Source organism: Natator depressus, chromosome 7 (assembly GCF_965152275.1).
Source record: "Natator depressus isolate rNatDep1 chromosome 7, rNatDep2.hap1, whole genome shotgun sequence".
Classification (NCBI taxonomy): domain Eukaryota; kingdom Metazoa; phylum Chordata; order Testudines; family Cheloniidae; genus Natator; species Natator depressus.
The window spans coordinates 100,143,727-100,166,373 of NC_134240.1; the positions used below are offsets into that span (position 1 = coordinate 100,143,727).

The 22,647-nt window shown below is 42.5% G+C and overlaps 1 long non-coding RNA gene across 1 annotated transcript in view; it reads right to left on the reverse strand.

Moving 5' to 3' along the window:
• Positions 1-1,952: 1,952 nt before the first annotated feature.
• LOC141991681 (uncharacterized) overlaps positions 1,953-22,647 on the reverse strand; it is a 68,751-nt gene continuing 48,056 nt past the window's right edge. The window contains exon 3 of the long non-coding RNA XR_012640433.1: positions 1,953-2,086. This is a non-coding gene — a long non-coding RNA (uncharacterized LOC141991681). The remainder of the gene's footprint in view (positions 2,087-22,647) is intronic.

The following is a 22,647-nucleotide window of genomic DNA, read 5'->3' on the forward strand; positions in this document are numbered from 1 at the left end:
GAGTTGCCGTGAGATGGAGTGTGCATACACCATATAATGAGTCAGATAGGGAAGGTGTTGACTGCTTTCCAAGGGAACCAGGCAGAGGCTTCTGAAGAAGCTACTCAGCCTGCCAGGTGGAGAGGGCGGATCTCCATCTGGACTTATTAAGGAAGGAATGGGATAAAAGTTTGGCAGTTCTCTGATAGAAGGAGGAATTGTTCTTCCTCTCACCTCCTAGTGCAAACAAGTAACAGGAACAGGAGACTTCCAGACCATGCCCCAGGTAGGATGCATGACAATTCTGGGGAAAAGACTGTTCTAGTTACACAAGATTATTTTATTTCTCACTAGCAACTTCAAGTTAATACATTTATTTTTCCTTAATTTTGTTTTCCCTGGGCCACAGTCAAACACATGGTGCCAGACGTGGGGTTTTGGAATGCCTCTGTGAACAAAGAGAAAAGCACAGATGTAAAACCTTTATTACAGTGGCTGAATGAGCATTAGGCCCAGCAGCCACACAAGTTGATCCAACAGATAGCCAGCCAAGAGCAGCAGTGAATGCAACAGATGGTAATACTTGTACACCCTTGGGTGCAGCCACCAGCTCACCTGGTGTTAAAACTGATGGATTGATGCATAATTATATAGAAGATGTCTTCTCTTAGAGCTCCACAAGACAAAAACTGAGGGATAAAAATGGCCAGAAGACAGATTTTCAGAGGAACTAAAAGCTAGGAGGGTCCTTAGACCCTCACATAAACTCCACTCCATAAATAACGAAATACTGATAGCGGACAACCTAAAGATGAGAGATCCCCTGGGAAATAACCTAGGGTTTTTCTCCAGCTGACAACCAGGATTCATACCTCCTACTAATGTCTGTATGCATAAGAAATGCAATATGGCCACATTGGGTGGTAGAAAATTTGTGACAAAGACAGGATTTGCTAAAATCACCATTCTGGCCCAGGTTTGAGATTCAAGTTCTAGCCAACTCTGGTTACAGACAAACTGTAGTCCAAAAATAACTAGTAAATCCTGAAGATGGGATACACTATATGGAGAGTGTACACACAGGGATATTAAACTCTCTCCTACCATCATGACTTCAAAGGACTGCACTAGCCCCATCACTGTCAACATAGCTAAGCACATGGCTGAACCTGACATACTCGGGTGAGATTTGGGGCACTTTCATCAGGTGTTGGGGAAGTTCCAAAGAGCCTCTGAGCCTGAGGTGGCCAAACCACAATAGGAACTGTTGGGCAATATTTTCCCCAGGAAAAGGTCAAAGTTATTAAATCCTTAATTCCAGGTGCATAAATCTAGAAGACAGATAGTTAAAAAGATGGTTAGAGTTAAAATAGAAGTCTGAGATAAGAGAGGATATAAAATAACACATGAGGATTTTATCCACCTGGTGGGAATAAATGTGGAACCCAAATCTGAAACAAGCAACCCATCTCTGCCAGATAATTCCACAAACCAACCTGAGGAGCTGGGGCACAAGAAGCTAACTGCATTGTCCAAGTTCATGATGGACCAGCAGAAGGATGATTCCATAAATCATGTTTATGTAACAATGTCGGTGGGAAATGAACCCAGGACCTCTAGATCTCAAAGCATGAACCTCTACTGTTTGAGTTGAAGGATAAGCTCCATTCATTGGAGGCCAGTAGCAGACTCATAAACCTCATGCATGGTCTGGCCACTGGGGACACAAAACCCACACTTTGTTGGCATTGGTTACATGTTACAATCAAATTGCAGAATGAAGTGGAACCAAAGCAAGCATATCAACATTCAGACTCTGGAGTGAAAACTGACCAGTTGAACATAGCAGCTCCTTATTCCCCGGCCATACCAATGCCAGGGGTTACACTTGATTCACGCTATTCCGTTGGCAGGATGCTTGAAGGGGTGGGAAATAGGATCAAGTCTATTTACCTACCTTTTATGGCTGGCAATATACAGAGAAGTAGCCAACTTATGTGCCTCCTGACTCACATTAGTGTCTTCCAAAGTAGTGTCAAAGCTCCATTAGTGCCCTTTCCATTCAGATGATCCTTTTGAGCAAACAGGAGTAGACATGGTGGGACTCCTAGAAAGAAATATTGTTGGACAACATTATAGCTTAGTCATTATGGACTATGCAATCCTTGACTCAGAAGCAACTTCATTATGCATTATGACTCTGAAGCAACTACCAGTGCCCTAAAAGACCTTCATGCATCAGGAGCTAGTTTCCTGTCTAGATCCATGAAATAAATGTGTGCATTGTTAACAATTAAAACTCTCAGAACCTCCATCTACCATGTTCAGACAGACAGCTTGACAGAAAAAATTTAATGTGTCACTTTAAAATATGCTCAATAAAGATATAACCCTTCTTCTCCATGACTGGGACCAGCTACTTCCATCCATGTGCTTCACTTTACAGGAGGTCTCCAAGCCTCCACAGCATTCTCTCAATTTAAATTGCGTTAAGAGAGGAAAGCTCAAGGAATCCTTGATTTGGTGAAGGAAATGTGAGCAGAATCAGTTTCCAATGGGGACAATGTTGTTTAAGTATGTACTTAAGCTCTGTGCGAAATTAAAAGGTTTAGATGTATTGGTGCAGGAGAACATACAGGATCCCCAGCAGGCCCAGGAAATCCTGTAGCCCAGGCACCTGGCTCTTGATTTTCCTACCTCGAGCGTGGGTACTCCTGATGCTGCATTTGCACTACATTTGCAGCATGTTGGCAAATAGCAATGTCCAGGCTACCTGGATGATATAAGTGGTTAATTATGAAGTTAAATAATATGGGAAAAGGAAAGAAACACAAATTTGTCACATAAATGTATTCAAGCTGTGACAAAGCCAACAGCAGCTATTCACTGCAGTCTACCCGGATAAATCTCAGTTATGGCCAAAATCTGCCATCTCCCAGTTAAAACAAAAAAGCACTGACAGTCTAACTGGTCACTGATTTTACCTTTGTATTTTCATCACGTCCAGGGGGAAAAAATTATTATACAAAGTTAAAACTGAACTAGGCAAACCAGTATGGTAAACACTCCAACCAAACGAGGGAGACCTTGTAGCAGAAACTCCAAATGATGCTAGAACTTAGAGGGACTGAAAAATCCAAGAGTGACTAGAGAATCCTCAAAAGTAGTTCTGTTTCAAAATCCTTCATAAAATTTTGTACTGATTTTAGAAACCATTTAGATTACCTCATCTACCTGGCATACAAATTTTTAGACAGGTTGGCTGGAGGAGCCCATTACATCACTGCCCTAGATCTCACAAAAAGGTATAAGCAAATTCCCCTCAACCCAGAAAGCAGAATAAAACGTGGATCATGCACAATGCTGTTTGGGTTAGACAGAGCACCTGCAATGTTCCAGTGGCTGATTAACCAAATATTTCAGCCCCATGACCAAAATACTGATGCTATCTTCACAATATGGTAATCTACAGGTTTCTCTGGGATTCCTACCTAGAGAAGGTAGCAGCCTGAAGGCTGGAAAAAACAGCAAATCTCATGAGGTATGCCATTGGCAAAGATGAAAGCCTCACTAGTGTATTCTCTGAGAAAAGGCCAAATCTGCCTACTGGTAAGCAAAATTCAAAGCATAATGAAACACATCCACCACAGTGCAGCAATCCAGTCATTTTTATGTCCAACAGGCTATCACCAAAGTTTCATGTTATTTTTTGCCATCATTGCAGCAACCTTGACTAGCCACACTGAATAAAAAGATTTGAGGCCATGTTCGCTGGTCAACAGCCTGTTAAATAGGCTACCAATCTATCCAAGGGAACTTTTGTAGCTAGCCAGTATTATAAAATCTCAGTTGTAATAACTAATTTACACACCAGCACAAGACCTTTCAAATTGGCCTTCAGGCTGTGCAGTCCCAATAAACAGACAGAGAAGATCACCCAACATTCTAGTTAGGCTGTCAGCTGTTTCCTTGGAAGAAAGGATTGAGGAATGTTTAGCTGTTATGTGGGCCATTGAGGTTCTCCTATTTTCATGTCCTAGGAAACCATTCGACACGTCATAGACCATGTCTACATAAAATGACTAAATGTCATGTACCATGTCAATGTCTACATTGTGAGATAACAGCTGCTCTGACACTCTTATTCCTTCCAGGAGCGACACCAAGGAGGGCAGTTCATAGCCTAACTTTCTGCCTTGCAAAGGAGGAGAGGCTTTAACTCAGCATGCCCCAGGCTCTACTTTGAGGGAGAGGCCATGCTGGGTTGTACATACTCCACACTAAGGCAAGCAGGGAGGAAATTAACTTCCTTTCAAGGAAACCAGTTTGAAAGCCTACTCCACCCCAGAGAAACTGCTTGACATGCCAGCTAGAAATGGAAGATCCCTGCAGGATTTGTGGAGGTAAGAATATAAAAACAGGGACAAAAAGTAATTTAAGAACTTCCTGTGGGAAAGAGGAAGGATTATCACTCTGTCCTCCTAGTCAAGGAGGTAATAGAGCCAAGAGAATCTCAGACCAAGTCCTAAAAGGCATGAAGATACTGGGGAGAGGGGAATTACTTTAGTCATACAGGACTACACTTCTCACAAGACAATGAGAGCTAGATCCTTCAGTGCATTGTTGTTCAGTTTGCACTGTGCTACTGGCACAATCTGGCCATGAAGCCAGTCTTTAACCAGATCTGAGAGGACTTCCCCAGTTCAAGAGGGATTCTTTGATGATGTAAGGCCGGTAGGGTCTCATACATCATTCCCTCTCCCTGCTGCCATCATAGTAAAGAAAAAAGGGACATTGCAGAGAAAGAGGGCATGCCTGAGAGACCCCTAGGCCATCCCAATCTCTGCCTGTGGTTTCAGCTGTTACAAGGCATTAACAATCAGCATAAGTTACAACAGCCCTCAATGCTGCTCCAATCCATTACAGAGACACTGGGGACCCATTACAGTGATCCCAGAAGTACAAGAGGACAAATCTGCCAGCTTTTCCTCACCTCTCACCCTGATCTGTGCTCCCTGCAGTTCAGCCGACCCCAGGATATGCCCTTTTAAGACAAGACTGTATGTTTGCCCTTAATTTTGGTTTCCGCTGGCTGAAACAAGGGTTTGGCAGTGGATGCCAAATGAATGGATGAAGCTGAAGAAAGCCACAGTCTTGACTCTCTGGTCCTTTTGGCTAGTGTCTGTTTGCCACTCTTGAACATACAGTTAAAAATAAAACCACACAACATTGTAAATGAAAGCACAGCCTTATTTTCCAAAAATAAAATCCCTCTTAGAAAACATATCAAAACAGTCAGCACTGTGCACTGTGAATAAAATTATCAGATTTAATAAATATTTTATTTTCCCATTCTAATTGCCAAAAAAAAGTTAATTTCTGAAGCAATTTTTTTCATCTTTATTTTTAAACCCTTAACATAATGACTGAATGCCTAATATGGAATTGATAAATTTTTTAAAGGTTTCTTTGAAAAAATTCAAAGCTGAACTGCAGCAGACCACCACAGGGAAGTCTATAATCTTTAGTTGGACGCCTGGCAAACCACTGTTCTGGCCTGTGCCAGCATTGCATTCTGACAGAACAAGTGTTGCATGAGATGTGAAGGATGACTCTGGTCTGCTGAAAAACCCTGGAGCAGGTGTTCCTCATCCTCATTTGCAATGGAGCATGGCCCCTGGCTCAGTGAGCTGGAGCAAATGCGCTGGCAGGACCCATCATGTACCTGCGTGCTGAGATGCACTAATGATAATGGATGCAGGCCTATTAACCATCCCATTTGTAATGGCACACAACACTGATTGCTTAGGGAATGAGTCAGCGGCTTTCCAAACGGGAGCAGAGAATGCTGGGAACCCATGATCCTTTGTGCATTCCTTATGCTCTGTTGGGTGTACACCTATGTTAGTCTTTATTTAATAATATAAATGAATACATGATTTGCTACATGATTATACATTAAGATAAGCCACTTTGGGCAGTATAATATTAACATTGTTGTCCTGCTGTCTTGGGCTGTAGATCAGTTCCATTTGTTGCATTCTTTGCCATTCTAAGCCTTGCTGGCATAAGAGGATATCCCTGTGTGAGCTTAATCCAAGAAGAACCAACTGAAGGGCAAAAGTCAAGGGTCCAACAAGCACATGTAAGCTTCATGGTTTACAGAAGGCTTGTGATTATTTGTGATTTGAATTTTTCAGTGCAGGCAGAGAAAAAAGTGTGGTTCATCTTCTACTGTTTGTTCCCTCTCTTTCCTCAGGGAAGAAAATCCACCAAGAGTAGCCTTTGACTGACACACACACACACACACACACACACCATGTGTGTACGTACAGCTGTGTTGTCATTGTTTTTTAAACAACTTCTTGCTTGCCCATTATGTATAAATGAATCTTGCTGAGAGTTGATTCTATTTGTGATTATGGGATAATTCAGCAAGTCCAAAAGACACTCTTGTAAAAAGCAGTGTTCATAAAAATAGATGATTTATTTACACATATTTGGTTCTGTTGCCAACTTAGATAAATATTCATTTATGAACAGGTGAGAAATTTTTTTTAACTACAACACATACTGTTGATTATTCTGCAAAGTTAACTAATGAATTTGCCAATTTTTTTGACAACATAAAAGTAAGCTTATATTTGTTGCTTAGTTCATTCTGTTTTGATTTCTTTGTAAAATGTGTATGAGGACCCCTTTTACTGTATTTTTCAAAATAGGCAGTTTGGTTGCCAATTTGGTATAATAAGCACATGTGTCTAACAATTTTTAATGAAGTGCCACTTTTTAATATATAAAAGGGAACATATGAAGATAATAGGTAACATTTTCAAAAGAACCTCCTAAAATTGTGGCAATTTCCGTGCACGTTATTTGTCTTTAATTTTTCATGTGTGCGATTTGTAAGTGCAAAAACTGATTTGTGCATGTGTATTTGTAGACATCTGGAACCAGATTTGCTGGTATGTTCTGGCGGCTTTGCGTCACTGGCAACACAAAGCAGTCGTAAACAGGGCTTAACTGGCTAGTTAAACCACATTTATGGTTGCTTTGCATCATCAGAGTGGCACAAAGCAGCCAGAGCATACCAGTAAATCTGGCCCCTGGGTTCTTATTTTGCCACATAAATAGACTGGCAAGAAAAAATAGTAAGTTTTTGAATGTGAAATATCGCTCATGCAAAAACATTTACTCAAAAATGTGCATTTTTAGTGAAGGCCTGGTGAAGGCCTTTTGAAAGTTGCACCTAATATATGTCTATATAGATGTATGTAAGTACCATAGATTTATAGAAAATTGCACCTGGTGACCAATGATATATTTTTATATACCACTTCACTTCACAGAGAGTGTATGCTGGAGGAAAGAAAGTTCATTGTTAGATGCACTAATTACCAACCAACCATGAGATATTTTATTACTCTGAGTTTTACCCTTCTTCAGATCATTGTTGTAAGACTAGACTTTGCAATCAGATTTCCCATCCCCACTCCCCACCCCTCCATACACACTCCACTTTGCTGGCAGTCACTATGCAGTGATCAACAGGCTTGGAATTTCTCCACATGTATTGTACAGTATATTTCAAAGGAATTTTTCTGTCATGCACAGTATATCAATACTCAATGTGGGAGTAATTTAACTTCTTAATTTATAGCAGTGGTAACAACATTTTCAAACTGGCCATAAAATATTCTTGTACTCTTCTAATCTGGGTTCTCAATGTTCTATAATGGGAATTCTATGAATAATATTGGGAAGTGAGAGATATTTTATATGCTATTGCTAAGGGAACGGTGTTATTGCATAAAAGTTAGGTGGCATGGGAGAGACTGATAGAGGTGCTGTTTAAAAAATATACCCTTCAGAATTTGTCATATCAATAATGAGGATTTAGTGACACTTTCCCTTCGAAAAATTATTTCTGCAGAAAGATAGGGTTACAGAGAATAGGATCTCAGTTACAGACGCCTCCAATTTGTACCGTACAAACTACATTGCTAATCTGACATCCGGCGTCCACCAAAAAATTATCCTCTGTCCGTTTTTTCAGTAGATTATTATTTATTTGTATTACCATAGCACCTCAAGGCCCAAGCCAAGATCAAGGCCCCATTGTTCTAGACACTTTAGAGAGACATAGTAAGAGAGTGTCTGCCCTTAAGAGTTTATAATCTCAATAGTCAAGACAGACAAAGGGAAGCAGAAAAGAAGTACTGTAAGCCCCATTTGACATACAGGGACCAGAAGCACAGAAAGAATCATAGAATCATAGAATATCAGGGTTCAAAGGGACCTCAGGAGGTCATCTAGTCCAACCCCCTGCTTAAAGCAGGACCAATCCCCAACTAAATCATCCCAGCCAGGGCTTTGTCAAGCCTGACCTTAAAAACTTCTAAGGAAGGAGATTTCACCACCTCCCTAGGTGACACATTCCAGTGTTTCACCACCCTCCTAGTGAAAAAGTTTTTCCTAATATCCAACCTACACCTCCCCCACTGCAACTTGAGACCATTACTCCTCGTTCTGTCATCTGCTACCACCGAGAACAGTCTAGATCCATCCTCTTTGGAACCCCTTTTCAGGTAGTTGAAAGCAGCTATCAAATCCCCCCTCATTCTTCTCTTCCGCAAAATAAACAATCCCAGTTCCCTCAGCCTCTCCTCATAACTCATGTGTTCCAGTCCCCTAATCATTTTTGTTGCCCTCCACTGGACGTTTTCCAATTTTTCCACATCCTTCTTGTAGTGTGGGCCCCAAAACTGGACACAGTACTCCAGATGAGGCTTCACCAATGTCAAGGGGAAAGATCATGTCCCTCCATCTGCTGGCAATGCCCTTACTTATACATCCCAAAATGCCATTGGCCTTCTTGGCAACAAGGGCACACTGTTGACTCATATCCAGCTTCTCGTCCACTGTAACCCCTAGGTCCTTTTCTGCAGAACTGCTGCCTAGCCATTCGGTACCTAGTCTGTAGCGGTGCATGGGAGTCTTCTGTCCTAAGTGCAGGACTCTACACTTGTCCTTGTTGAACCTCATCAGATTTCTTTTGGCCCAATCCTCTAATTTGTCTAGGTCCCTCTGTATCCTATCCCTACCCTCCAGCATATCTACCTCTCCTCCCAGTTTAGTGTCATCTGCAAACTTGCTGAGGGTGCAATCCACACCATCCTCCAGATCATTAATGACGATATTGAACAAAACCAGCTCAAGGACCGACTCTTGGGGCACGCCACTTGATACCGGCTGCCAACTAGACATGGAGCCATTGATCACTACCCAATGAGCCCAACAATCTAGCCAGCTTTCTGTCCACCTTATAGTCCATTCATCCAGCCCATACTTCTTTAACTTGCTGGCAAGAATACTGTGGAAGACCGTGTCAAAAGCTTTGCTAAAGTCAAGGAACAATATGTCCACTGCTTTCCCCTCATCCACAGAGCCAGTTATCTCATCATAGAAGGCAATTAGATTAGTCAGGCATGACTTGCCCTTGGTGAATCCATGCTGACTGTTCCTGATCACTTTCCTCTCCATGGCTTGCCTAAGGCTACAGAGGAAGTCTGTAGCAGAACCAGGAATTGAACCCTAATCTCCCAAATCCTAGTCCATGCCTTAGCATTAAGGTCTTTTGGCAAGATATTTTCTAAACACAGGACAGAGTTTCATAAATACTCTGATGTTACACACATGTATGCCTATTTCTCCTGTTTATGAGAAGGCATGTGTAATTGTCATTGGCAATCGGAGGACTTGGATCATCTCAATCTCAACTTTGGGAAGACAGAAAACTGCTAGGTGTTGGAAGCTATTGACATAAAGGGGACTGCCTCTTCCTTTAAATCCCCCATGACTGAAAGAGCTTTTCTGGAAGTGTGTTGCCAGATTAAAGACCTTGGCAGCACTGTTAAATATGCCTTTTCCACAGAAAACCATGGCTCAAGCATGTTACAAAACAACCTATTTATTCTGTGTGATGGTTCTCAAGGCATCCAGGATGAGAGTCACCTTGTTACCTCCTGCCTCCAGCAACAGGGAATCCTGCCTATGCCTGGCTGGGTGTAAGGCCCTAATATCACCGGCCTGTCAGCCATTAAAGCACCTTCCTCTGGGCTATGCCAGTCCTGTCTTTGTTTTACAGGATGACAGTAGGTGCACCCCTGCCCCCAATCCCTCTGAAGCATTACCCTATGAAATCCAGCCCCTGACCCTGGCTACTCACAGCAATTCCAGCTCCTCTGTGCCCCAGTTTACCAGTTTTCCCTTAAACCACCACTCCTATACACCACACAGCACTTGTGAGCACTTCTAATACAAAACAAAAGTAGGTTTATTTAAGAAAGACTAAAAATTTAACTAGAAATGAGAGAAAGTGATGGAAATAAATTATTACAATACAAAATCACGAGAAATGAAATTGGATCTACACTTAAGAGTTATCTTTCCTGTCAAATAAAGTAAGATTTTCCCCCAAAGCTAAATCTGTTGCAAACTGGCTGATTTGCCAAGATCCATAAGAACCAGGATTCAAACAATCATGAAAGCACCCCTGCTCCACAAGGGTTTTTCTCAGTGAATGGATCCCAAGAGGACTTCTCCCTGCTCTGAGTTATACTGAAATATTCTTTTGTTTCTATTCACAGACAGGGTGAACTCCTGCCTTGTTGTAATGTTCACTTTTTACTTTCAGGTGATTTTGATTGTTTGCAGTTGCCTCTGATGGTTTTCCAGTGAAAGTCTTGGTATTGAGCAAAGCTTAACAGCTAAGGTGGATTAGGGATTTATGAGGCCAGAGCAAGTGGGGTCCCCTCCCCACCCCTTCCGCCTGCAGTCCCCCTTGTACCCTCCCCCACGCTCCTGCCGGGGAGCGGGGTCAGGGTGCGGAGGTTTGCCTTGTCCCACCCTCCCAGCGCTCCTGCCAGGGAGCAGTGTTGGGGCACGGGGGCTTCACCCTCTCCCTGTCAGGAGCGCTGGGCAGGCAGAGCAAGGCAAGCCTCTGCACTCCAATGCCGCTCCCTAGCAGGAGCACCGGACAGGTGGGTGGAGCAGGGCAAGCCCCCACATCCCAATCCCACTCCCCAGCCAAAGCACTGGTGAGTGGAGTGGTTTGGGGCACACCCATTTTTCCAGGAGGGTGTGTGAGGGGGGCAATTGGCCAGGACCCCTGGGCATGGGCCCCCTTGGTCCAGTGGCTAATCCGCCACTGCTTATCAGTGGAGCTTTGTACTGCATCTCTGGCTAAACAGGACAGGTGGGGTAACAACTTCTGCCTGCCTGAATGGGCCATCACTGAGACATATTATCCTCTGGTGACTAATTTTTACTCCAAGTCCATAAAGCATACTTTCAGTTACATTATTCCTCAAATATTACCCACACATACATCTCACAATGATTATGAATCTTGACAAGTTGTGAGCTTTCTGTGGCTACCTTACATGTTACTCTTTATGGATACATACATTGTAGAATGTTTTTGGTGTCGTGAGTTTCTCAGGTCTGAGGTGAGAATTGTTTGCAAAGAACAGGGGACCTTTTGCTAAGGAGCCTCTGTGTCACTTCCTGTGCTGACCTCACAATGACAATGCAAGGCTTTGAAACTGCAAGCTTTCATTATTGTAATTTCTTCCTAGGATTTCCCCTTTGCTTGCAGCTTGCACAGACTACAGTAGCATGTTTGCTCATTGTTCTGATTATATTGCATTCCCCCTACTTTAACATTTTGATGGCTATATTATGATAGATTATCTTTCAACTAGCCCTGTTGTTCTATAAAACCCTTACTAGTGTTAAGCCTAGCTAAAGTCTAGTCCTTTTTTCTTGAGTATCCTCCCAGAGATATTTGTCTTCGGATGCTACCTGTCTGTTACAAATGCCACCACTATCATCTTTTTGATTGGCAGGCAGTTGTATCTTTGCTGTAGTGGCCCCTGAAGTATGAAACTAACTCTCCTTTTCCAACAATTTCAGCCCCTCACTCCCCATTAACAAACAGCAGATACTGGGCCAATTTTTTAACAAGCATAAATCAGCATAATTCCCTTGACTTCAAAGGAGCAATACTGGTTTGTGTCAGCTGAGGATCTGGCCACCAATTTGGTGTGCTTCATTGTAAATATTCTTCATAACCTCCCCACTCTTTCCCCTCTATTTCTATGACTGTTCCATTAGTTTGCATTTCTGAAACATTGGATTTTATATCATTGGTTACATTGTATTGTTATTTTTTTTAGCACTTCTTGTGACGTGTATTGCTGTACAGCACCTGGAGGGAAAGAGAATAACACAGCATTTCTAGTCTCTGAAGAGTATAACTGAGATATATTTGCACCATCCTCCAACACAATCCTACAGGCTTTTGTCTAATCTGTCCAGCCGAGGCACAGTTGTCTTGATATAAACTATGTTTCTCCAATGCAGATCTAAATGTGCATACTTCGTCTAGTGCGCTGCCTTTTCAGATAACTTGGATGCTCAGGCACATGTAAGGGAGTTACGGTCAAGGCACATTTTGCTACCACGTTCAGACTCAAGCATGGGTTAACATCTATATTTCAACTCATGAGGGAAAAGCATAGCCGCACATGCACAATTTAAATGAGTCCTTATCCTGATTCTTGTTAATATGTGCTGAATATAATGAGAAAACTAGAATGTTCTGTGATTCTGTCTAAAAACGGAAGAGTATTTCTGAGGTCCAGCATACCAATAGTGTTCCATTCATGACTATATATAAATACACCTCCTGGAGTTGGTTTTACAGTAAACTCCATCTATCCACTTTAATCCCGATCCCCATCCAATTTTACACCCCCACCCCCAATTTACATCAAAAATACCTGGTCCTATTCAAAACTATGGTAATAGCACGTCATACTAAAAGCAAAATTATAATTCCAAAGAAAGGCCACAATGTCACTTATTAAAACTGTTTAAGGGAAAGAATAATTTAATTAATAAGAATGGTCATACTGTGTCAGACCAAAGGTCCATATAGCCCATATCCTGTCTTCCGACCATGGCCAGTGCCAGGTGCTTCAGAGGGAACAAACAGAACAGATAATCATCAAGTGATCCATCCCCTGTCACCCATTCCCAGCTTCTGGCAAACAGAGGCTAAGGACACCATCCCTGCCCATCCTGGCTAATAGCCATTGATGGACCTATCCTCCATGAAACAAACAAGCAAACAGCTTGGCTTAACAGAGAAATCTTTGGTGAGCTTATCTAGTTCTTTTTTTAACCCTGTTATATAGTCTTGGCCTTCACAAATGTGACATTGCACTCCATATTCTTTATGGAAATATGCTTATAATATGGATATGACATAACTGAGATACACTTTATGCAAGATGGGTCTTCTAAGGTATCATTTGAAAGGTTATGATTTACTGAATGTGATTATCCAATTTGTATGCATGTGTCATTTCTGTATCCAAAGTTAGGAATATGGACTATGTAACAATTACAACTGGGTGTGTATTGGGAAGACACAGACCAGACGACAGGCCATCAGATTTGATGAGCCATCAGGAAGGAACAACAAGACCATGAAGATACTAATCTCTCTCCCTCCTGGGAGGTGTCTGGGGACTTAACTGTGACACTACTAGGTCAGGTGGTCTTGTCACCTGTTACTAAACATTACCTGGGACTTCTTGTAACTTTCCACTGGAAGGGAAGGGGGGTCAAGTTTGGGAAACAAAGGATTCCTGCCTCAAGTAAATTCTATTTAAGGGTGGGGAGGAAGGCAAACAGGACTCCTCCTCTCCATGGCCTGTCTGCCCAAGAAGAAAGACTGCTGAAGCCACTGAAAGGAAGGCAAGGGGGGAGTCCAGACTGAGACAAGGGTCCAGTCTGAAAAGAAATATAACTGGAACGCTGAACCACAAAAACTTTGTAACCTGCCTAAAATAACATTTAGGGTAAGAAATTACATTTTGTAACCTGTTGCTTAGCTTGCGTATCTTGTTTTATTTGCTCAGTAATATTGTTTTGTTCTGTCTGTTAGCTCTTATATTCACTTAAAATTCACCTTTTGTAGTTAATAAACTTATTTCTTGTTTATAATATAACCCAGTTCGTACAATTTCTAACTGGGGGAGAGGGGCAAGAAGTCATGCACCTCTCTTTTCACATTGAGAAAGAGGGCACATTTTTATGAGCTTGCACTGTGGAGATTTTTCTACACAGCGCAAGACAGCATTATTTTGGGTTTATTTCCCAAAAGGAGTGTGCACATGAGTGCTGGGGGAGTCCTCTCACACAGACCTGACTTCAGCCTGTGTCTGCAGCAGGGTGTGGCCCTCCCTGTGTGTGTGTGCTGCAAGAGGCCGGAAAGCCTAATTCAGCAAATCACGGAGAGGGAACCCAGGCTGATTGAGCAGGAGAGGCTCAGTGAAACCCCAGTACATCAGATGGCATCTCAGAAGGGGGGGTCCAACCTGTCACAACAACATCCTCATATGTAAAGGTCTCACAATGGAGTTACTATAAAAAGTTTGTTCTTTTTATACATCAAAGCAACAAACGCTTGGGACTTATATACATATATAAGTAAAACATACTACACTGTGCATGAGCTGGTACCATTCATAGCTATTGCTTATTTTACTCCCCTCTCAGAATATCGTAAATCAGGAATAACTTCACTGGAATTATATCCATGTAAAAGCAGTGTCAGGATAGGAGAATTGATCTTGTGTTCTATAGCACTGTAGAACCACTCTGTTAAAGAAGAAGATGAGTTTCCTCCTTTCTATTTAGGATGCCCAGCAACCAGAAAATGGTCAGAACAGGAAAAAGAAAATTGGCTGAATAATGCATCTAGGCTCAGAACAGGTTTTGCCCTATAGCAAGGGCCCTTCATTTTGTAACCATTCCTGTTTAGATTATGTGGTGCTCTCACAACTTTAGAAAGGTCGATGCCTCGACAAACACATGGGGTGCAGCGTATTTAGACAACATCTTGGATACAATTCAGGCTGAATATAGCACTTAGACTATCTTCTTAAGTAAAGCTGGATGAATAATTGATTTTTCAGAACACTGGCAATTCAAAAAACAAGACAAAAATTTCAGGATAAACAGAAACAAAATTTCCCAAATTTTTCAATAAATCAAGCAATCAGAAAAAAAAATCACTTTCAGGTCAAATAAAACGTTTAGCTAAACCTGAAAACAAAGCAATTGCTTTTAATAAAATATTTCTTAATAAAATGAATGGACATTCATAAAAAAAAAAGACTGATTGTTCTGAATCAAAAATTGAAACATTTTGTTTCAAATACATCAAAATCAAATGTTTGGCTTTAAAAAAAAAAAGATTTTTAGGTTTTTTTTAAGTTTTTCCCCCCCAACCAAAACAATTCAGCAAAATCAACTTATTCACTAAATGGTTCAATGTCACTGAAACAGCATTTTTTCTGAAAAAGGTTTTGGTTGAAAAACATCCACCCAGCTGTATTCATGAGGTAGCTAGGGAACTGTAAATTATACCCTCAGCTCCAGTGTAGACATACCCACACTAACTCTGATCAAGTTAGCGAGTTAAAAATAAAAGTCTGACCGCCATGGCATGAGTACATCCCAAGGATTTCAGATGATTTTGTATGCAGGCAACTAGATTGTCCCACCACTGATGCCACCATGGTTACACTTCTATTTGTTGCACAGTAGCTAGATCAGAGCTAGTATGGTCATGGCTCCCCAAGCTGGAAATTTCACCTTCAACTTCAGTGTAGATGTGGAAGAATAGTGCAGTTGCTCTCCTTTTTTGAGGGATAAGCTACATAACATAAGCTCAAGACAACAGGAAAGGATCAGCAGAGATGTTGTTCAATATAGAGTGGAAGTGGAGGAGAGAATGTGCTATATTCTGCTCAAAAAACAGGAATAGTGAATGTGTCAGTGGGAAGTGTGCTACTGAGGAACTTGCAGTACTTACTTCACTTTGAAAGTCTGAAGGATCAACGCTTAAAATATTTCAGTTTTATGTACTTTCTGTTGTTAAGGTTTTTTTCTCTTTGTGTTTGTTTCTGCCATTGTATTTTACCACTGTTTGGTCACCTCCTTGTAAATACAACACCTAGAGATAAATAGGGTTGTAACAGTGTAAATGGAGGAAGAAGTGAGTCCTGGATAGCTACACAAGACTTATCTTGACTATCCTTGAGCTGATATCTCACATTTTCCATAACCTATTATTTCATATAATGACTGCCAAACATACAGAGGCCTGTGAAAAAAGGAAATAAGCTGAGCTGAGAAGAATATAAGAAGGGTGGGAATTAGAGCTGGGAGAAATCCTATATATTTTTACTTCACATAATTTGATGAAAATGAAATATTTGCAGTGAGGGCTGAGGCAACCATACCTTTCAGCCTCCTAAATACCAGGGAGGCCTGACTCTGATCTCACATCATTTAAATACTGAAGTAATTCCATTGAGAGGAAGGATGATCCAGTGATTAAGATGCTGGCATGGGACATAGGATTCATCGGTACAATTCCCTGGCCTGCCACAGACTTCCTGTGTGACATTAGCCAGTCAGTCAGTTTCTCTGTTCCCTCAATTCTCCAGCTGTGAAATGAGAATAACAGCACTTCCCTACCTTACAGGGGTGTTGTGAGGATGTATACATTATGGAGACAGAAACTATGGTAATGTGGGCACATAAAAGTGTCTAAATGATGGTGGACTTCAGTGGTGTTACTCTTGATTTACACTGGTGTAAATGAGATCAGATTCAGGGCTCAGATGTATAGGAAAAAGCATGGATTCATAGGTGGGGTTTTTGCGGGGGGGTCCTTAGAATACAATTACTTCTCTTGACCTGCTGCTCACAAACAGGGAAGAATTGGTAGGGGAAGTAGAAGTGGGTGGCAACCTGGGCAGCAGTGATCATGAGATGGTCAAGTTCAGGATCCTGACAAAAGGAAGAAAGGAGAGCAGCAGAATACAGACCCTGGACTTCAGAAAAGCAGACTTAGACTCCCTCAGGGAACTGATGGGCAGGATCCCCTGGAGGCTAATATGAGGGGGAAAGGAGTCCAGGAGAGCTAGCTGTATTTAAAGAAGCCTTATTGAGGGCACAAGAACAAACCATCCTGATGTGCAGAAAGAATAGCAAATATGGCAGGCAAACAGCTTGGCTTAACAGAGAAATCTCTGGTGAGCTTAAGCATAAAAAGGAAGCTTACAAGAAGTGGAAACTTAGACAGATGACTAGGGAGTATAAAAATATTGCTCAGTAAGTCCAAAGCACAACTGGAGTTGCAGCTAGCAAGGGATGTGAAGGATAACAAGAAGGGTTTCTACAGGTATGTTAGCAACAAGAAGGTGGTCAGGGAAAGTGTAGGGCCCTTACTGAATGGGGGAGGCAACCTACTGACAGATGATGTGGAAAAAGCTGAAGTACTCAATGCTTTTTCTGCCTTGGTCTTCACAGACAAGGTCAGCTCCCAGATTGCTGCACTGGGCAGCAAGTATGGAGAGGAGGTGAGCAGCCTTCCATGGTGAAAGAACAGGTTAACGACTATTTAGAAAATCTGGATACGCACAAGTCCATGGGGCCAGATCCAATGCATCAGAGGGTGCTGCGAGAGTTGGCTGATGTGATTGCAGAGCCATTGACCATTATCTCTGAAAACTCGTGGCGACTGGGGAAGGTCCCGGATGATTGGAAAAGGACAAATATAGTGCCCATCTTTAAAAAAGGGAAAAAGGAGAATCCAGGGAACTACAGACTGACCTCAGTCCCTGGAAAAATCATGAAGCAGGTCCTCAAGGAATCCGTTTTGAAGCACTTGGAGGAGAGGAAGGTGATCAGGAACAGTAAACATGGATTCACCAGGGGCAAGTCATACCTGACCAACCTGATTGCCTTCTATGATGAGATAACTGGCTCTATGGATATGGGGAAAGAAGTGGACGGGATATACCTTGACTTTAGCAAAGTTTTTTATATGGTCTCCCAAGTATTCTTGCCAGCACGTTAAAGAAGTAAGGATTGGAAGAATGGACTAGAAGGTAGATAGAAAGCTGGCTAGATCATCAGGCTCAACGGATAGTGATCAACGGCTCTATGTCTAGTTGGCAGCTGCTATCAAGCGGAGTGCCCCAGGGGTCAGTCCTGCAGCTGGTTTTGTTCAACATCTTCATTAATGAACTGGATGATGGGATGGATTGCACCCTCAGCAAGTTTGTAGATGACACTAAGTTGAGGGGAGAGAGGTAGATACACTGGTGGGTTGGGATAGGGTCCAGAGTGACTTAGACAAATTGGAGGATTGGGCCAAAAGAAATCTGATGAGGTTCAATAGGGGCAAGTGCAGTGTCCTGCAACAAGGACAGAAGAATCCCATGAAGTGCTACAGGCTTGGGATCAACTGGCTAAGTGGCAGTTTTGCAGAAAAGGACCTGGGGATTACAGTGGACAAGAAGCTTGACAGGAATCAATAGTGTGCCCTTGTTGCCAAGAAGGCTAACAGCATATTGGGCTGCATTAGTAGGAGCATTGCCAGCAGATCGAGGGAAGTGATTATTCCCCTCTATTTGGCACTGGTGAGGCCACATCTGGAGTACTGCATCCAGTTTTGCACCCCCCGCTACAGAAAGGATGTGGACAAATTGGAGAGAGTCTAGTGGAGGGCAACAGAAATGATTAGGGGGCTGGGGCATATGACTTACGAGACGAGGTTGAGGGAACTGGGCTTATTTAGTCTGCAGAAGAGAAGAGTGAGGGGGGATTTGATAGCAGCCTTCAATTACCTGAAGGGGGGTTCCAAAGAGGATGGAGCTCGGCTTTTCTCAATGGTGGCAGATGACAGAACAAGGAGCAATGGTCTCAAGTTGCAGTAGAGGAGGTCTAGGTTGGATATTAGGAAAAACTATTTCACTAGGAGGGTGGTGAAGCATGGAATGGGTTACCTAGGGAGGAGGTGGAATCTTCATCCTGAGAGGTTTTTAAGGTTGACAAAGCCCTGGCTGGGATGATTTAGTTGGGGTTGGTCCTGCTTTCAGCAGGGTGTTAGACTAGATGACCTCCTGAGGTCTCTTCCATCCCTAATCCTCTATGATTCTATGATACTATAATGCACCACTATAGTACGGGGGGGGGGGGGGGAGGGAGAGGTGGAAAGACATTCTGCAACGTAAAGAGCCTGTAAGTTGGGCTCTCTCTTATTAGTCTTGTTTTCATATCAATTAGAGAAATAGTAAATGGCCAGTCACTATTTTCACTGTATCAAACAGTCAAATTGCTCAAAACAGGAATACTGTATATCTCTTCCCCTAGGACTTTCACAGCCTCCCCTGTCTGTTTCCCTCAGGGTATGTCTACATTGGACTAAATGACCTGCAGCACGGCCACAGCTGGCCTGGGTCAGTTGAATCAGGCTTGCAGGGCTCAGGCTATGGGGCTAAAAATAGCTGTGTAGATGTTCAGGCTCAGTCTGGAGCCCTGGTCCAGGGACCCAGTCTCCTTGCAGGGTCTCAGAGCTCAGGATCCAGCCCAAACCTGAAAGTCTACACAGCAATTTTACACTCCAGCAACCCAAGTCCCACAAGCACAAGCCACCTGACTCAGGCCAGCCATGGGCATTTAATTGCTGTGAAGACATACCCTCAGTGTATCCACAGACTCTTTCTTCCACTGTCTTCCAGATTTACCTCAGGAGAGGAGCCCACAGATGCTGCTAGATGCTAGGTACAGGCTGCAGTCAGCACCACAAGTCCCAAATATGAAGTCATGTTCATTGGTAGCATCTCTGTTGAAACTAATGGAACAATTTCTGGCTATGGTGAAGAAGAGAGAATGTAACCAAGTTAATTCTGCTTTCTGGGCTCAGAAAGTTTGGAAAAGTATAGTAAAGAAATGATGAAAAGCTGTAAAAAGTGAGGAGAGAAGTAATTATGATTATCTTCCAGAAGCTAGAAGGAAAAAAGACGGTAAAGCCAGAGAGAAGAAAGGATACAAGGAGACTGGATAAACTAAGGTGGAGATTTCCTCTCCTTCTGCATCAACCTTTGCAAAATTATTAAAATAAGGGAGGATAGCGGAACTGGATCAAGACTGAGCCAGCCCTCCCCGCTAGCAGAAAATTATATGAATGCTTTTTTCTCATCCAAGATACACCAAACAACACACAATTTCTCACAATTGTTAAAGAAGGATTTTCCTTGAATTCCAGGTAATCCAGTAGAAGATCAGACAGGAGGTTCACCGACAGAAACACTAAAAAAGAAACTCAGGAAACTGCTTGAGTGTTGCTCCAAGGGGTGGAATCTTATTCTACTGTTCAAGACAAAAGATTAGCATGCTTATCCAAGAGAAGCAAGTGAATCTAAGTAATGACTCTGCAGCAGGAGCACTTATAAACATCAGTTAGTGGGCAGCAAGAAAAAAAATCAATCAGCGGATCCTCTTGAGGGAGGGAGAGGGATATTTTGAAGAAATCCAACTTTGGCAGTATGCTAGGTATGGTGCAGGAAGGCCAGGGCAGTAAGATATTTGCAGGGAGAGTGGGGAACACAAGCGCATTCACCAGTAGGGCCTTTGGTTCATGCACTTGTCAGCCTAAAAGCCTGTTTGTGCTTAGCCAGTCTGCTGGAAGCACATCTGCTAATACCCACTAAAGAGAAAAATGGTGTAGGGAATATGTGAATGTTTTCTCTCTCTTGCATTGCAAGCAAGCTACCAAGGACACAGAATAAATATCCTGACTACGAAGGGATATAAGGTGAAAGAGTTCTGAAAGTGGTGAAGGAAACTGCAAGTGGACTCCGGTGTTTTCAGTAGTCACTACGGTTACTGGAAGAAAAATACCCTCTACGCACATTAATCATTATTCATGTACTTGTGTACAATTTGCTTTACTTACAAGGAACAATGCACAGTATGAGAGACCTGCCCAAGGAAATTAACGTGAAAGTGCTTGCAGGCCTTTTCATCTCAGCACACAGTAAAATCCCAATCCTAAATCAAACATCTGGTGTCCGATGAGTCACATTTTGACAGTTTAACAAGAGCTAGTGGTGGTGAGGATGTAATGGCAAATTAAACCATGGATGCACGAGTGGAAAGAGTTTGCGCCCATTTACCAGATGCTTCAAGCTTATGGCAAAATCAAGAGAGAACAATTCTTAGAATCACTTCAGTGGAGCTGCAAAAAGCACCAGCCCCAGTGAGGACAAAATGTATGCTGCCTTGTTTCAAAAATACCCAGACCAGGTGCATTCACAGTTGCTGAATAAAAATTTACTGACAAGCGAATAACTTTATACATTATATAGGCCCCCAGTATACAAATGGTGGCAAAAAATCTAAACCCACAATTTACAATAAGTAGCTTCAAACAGCTCAGAGAAAATATTGAAAGGAGCTTAAATTTGGAAAAAATATAGACGAACTAGAGGTGAGACTCGTGAAGGTTTATTTACCATTGTAGGTAGTTTTGAAAAGACTTCCTGACTGGGCACTGGAATAGTCAATATCAGCCATAATCAAAAAGTGAGTGAATAAATAACACTAATTTGCTTCATGGGTCAGTTTTAGAATTACGATGTGTGAAACTGAGATTGTTAGGTTCTGAAAGTGCTCCTTGCCAGATGATGCAGCAGGTTTGTCAGGAAGCAGCTAGTGGAATCCCCATATCGGCAGAAACAAAACACAGAGAACTTTGAGAAAGTATGCAGGCAATCAATGGGACCGAAAAAGTCCGTGCTGTTACTTAACAGAACAAGAAAGGCTCCAGGGACTTGTAGGGATATTGGAGATTCTTACGAGATTCTGCACTGCTCCACATGGGCAACCAGCAGCAGCAAGAGGAGAACAAATACACCACCTGGGAAATAATAGCAAAGGACAATATCAAGGGTGTGGGATCAGTCTTCTATTCACACCAGTGATCATATCCATCCAACTTGCCTGATATGCTGACAATCACAGGAAGGCATATATTCAGGAAAGTAGAGTAAGCAGCCACCGGCTCAGCTGGAGGAAAGTGCTCTCAATACTGTATATTGTGCCAGGGCAAGTTCCAGGTGTGAGGCAGAGCAGCAGTGCCAGCACCAACACCAGCACACACCCAGAATTGTCTGTATAAGGTTCAGTGTTGTCACTACTCAGAATACCTATCCCAAGCACAAATGTGAGAGGCCACCAGTATTTCCATAACACCCCAAAGATCTATTGCTATACGATGCCTGTGCAAATATGCCGGAGATTGACCTACTTCCCTTCCCTGAGGGCTTCAGAGAGCTGATAGTTGCTAGTGCCCCATGATGGCAGGCAGCAAGCTATATTTTCCCATACAAGGCTGTGCCATTGCTTGCCTGAACAGTGAAAGGCACCTGTACAATGTGTCTTGAAGACCTACAATGGTGGGAGGGCATATATGTCCATGGGCATGCAGGCCTGTGTGTAAACCACTGATGATATGCTCATTAGCATAGACTGAATCAGCAGCAGCAGGCCACTCTGTGCATTGCTGATGAAAACAGCATAGTGCCAGGGATACACTGGATTATCTGTTCTGTCACAAAAGAATGGTTGGTGACCTCCCCCGCAAGCTTGTGGGTACTGTGCAACAATGAAACTGACAACACAGGTCTAGCTCTGGCATAAAATATTGGGTGCACGTTGATAAGTAACCTCCAC